Source organism: Aplysia californica, unplaced genomic scaffold, assembly GCF_000002075.1.
Source record: "Aplysia californica isolate F4 #8 unplaced genomic scaffold, AplCal3.0 scaffold00567, whole genome shotgun sequence".
Classification (NCBI taxonomy): domain Eukaryota; kingdom Metazoa; phylum Mollusca; class Gastropoda; order Aplysiida; family Aplysiidae; genus Aplysia; species Aplysia californica.
The window spans coordinates 90,124-91,881 of NW_004797837.1; the positions used below are offsets into that span (position 1 = coordinate 90,124).

The 1,758-nt window shown below is 47.8% G+C and overlaps 1 long non-coding RNA gene across 1 annotated transcript in view; it reads right to left on the minus strand.

Moving 5' to 3' along the window:
• LOC101849722 overlaps positions 1-1,135 on the minus strand; it is a 91,239-nt gene extending 90,104 nt beyond the window's left edge. Inside the window, exon 1 of the long non-coding RNA XR_220894.3 lies at positions 1,012-1,135. This is a non-coding gene — a long non-coding RNA (uncharacterized LOC101849722). The remainder of the gene's footprint in view (positions 1-1,011) is intronic.
• Between the last annotated feature and the right edge of the window lie 623 nt (positions 1,136-1,758).

Consider the following 1,758-nt stretch of genomic DNA (forward strand, 5'->3'; position numbering starts at 1 on the left):
AAGAAGAAGAAGAAGAAGAAGAAGAAGAAGAAGAAGAAGAAGAAGAAGAAGAAAGAAAGAAAATTATTTTATAAACAGGGTGAAAATGAAAAGTGCAGAAGGACAAAAAAAAAAAAACTAAGCAAAACAAAAAACAACCAAGAAGAAAAAAGACCCCAAAAAAGAAGAACAGAAGAAAAGGAAAACATTAAGAAAAAAAAAAACAGATTAAGAAAAAAAAAACATTAAGAAAAAAAATCGAAGGAAATTTCGTTCGAAGAGAAAAGCAAAGCGACGTATAGGGGCAGACAGGTGAAACATGAAGACAGATTTCCGGGCAGGCAGAAAGCGAGCGTCTGTGTCGTCGATTACACTGGGAAATTCTCAAGACGCATGTAAAATTTAGCAACTGTCACTCGCCCATCAACGCCCGAGCGGCAAAAATGCAAAACCTTCTCCGACATGTAAATCTATTAACAAAAATCGAAACGCACAAACAGCATGCATTATACGACGAACCCCCCGCGCCGCTGAAAGGTGATAAGAAAAGGGTGGTGGAAGATGTTGCAGCTCATTGGTGCAGGAACGGGTTAAAAAAAAGAAAAGAAGAAAAGAGGGGAAGGAAACGTAGATTGAAAATAAAAACAATGAAGGGAAGGAATTAAATGCGAAGAGACAGAGAGACACGGGGAAGTGAGAGTGGAAAAACAGAAAGGAAGGAAGGAGGAGAAAGAAGAAAGAAAGGAGGAAAAAGGCGCACGCGCACAGGAGTGAGAGAGAGAGAGACAGAGAGAGAGAGAGAAAGGGAGAGAGAGAGAGATGGGGAGAGAAAAGGAGAGAGAGAGAGCGAATAAGAGAGAGAGAGAGAGAGAGAGAGAGAGAGAGAGAGCAAACGACGCAGCAGTAGCAGCAGCAGCAGCAGACACAGACACACACGCACGCGCACAGACAGACAGACAGACAGACACACACACACACACACACAACAGCAGCAGCACTAAGTGGGGGCGAAAAAAGACAGGTTGTACTTACAAGCTGATCGCAGTGTCATTATCTCGGCCGTGTCCTATGGTTCATTACTTGCTCTGCCGCGTTATTCGTTCGCTTTATCCGCTACATCGCCAACATAACACACACAGACGGCACAACAACCCAGGGGTGTTCGCTCGCCTCTCTTCTCTTTCTCGCCATGCTCTCTCTCTCTCTCTCTTTTCTCTCTCTCTTCTCTTTCTCACCCTCCCCTTCCCTCCCCTTCCCAACCACCACAACCCGTGCCTTCGTTCCTCTTCCTTGCCCGCCCCTGTCCCTGTAAAGACACCCTTCCCAGCCCTCCCCCTCTCTCTCTTCCTTTTTCACCCGCGACAGACCACCGCTGCCGCCATTTTCTTTCCCTTCTCTTCTCGTTCTCGCTTCCCCGTACCCTTCCCTTCCCATCCCGCCTTCCCCCAATAACACCACTGACTTTTTCTCTTCCTTCGCTCGCTTCTCTTCCTTTTATGATTCTCTCTCGCCCGTCTAAACCTTGCCGTTCGTTCGTATCGCTTCTCCTCCGTTCGGCCGACCACCCTCTATCACCCCTCCCCTCCATGTGTACTTCTGTGTGTGTCTCTCTCAGCGCTACTTGACTGATCCCAGCTCCACCCCGCCCACCCCTCTCTCTCCCTCTCTCACACACAATGCCGCCTGCCATTTCTTCCACCGCCCTGTCTGTGGTCACCGACTCCACACCGCTCTTACTCCTCCTCCTCCTTCTTCTTCTTCCTTTTATTTCCCTTTCGC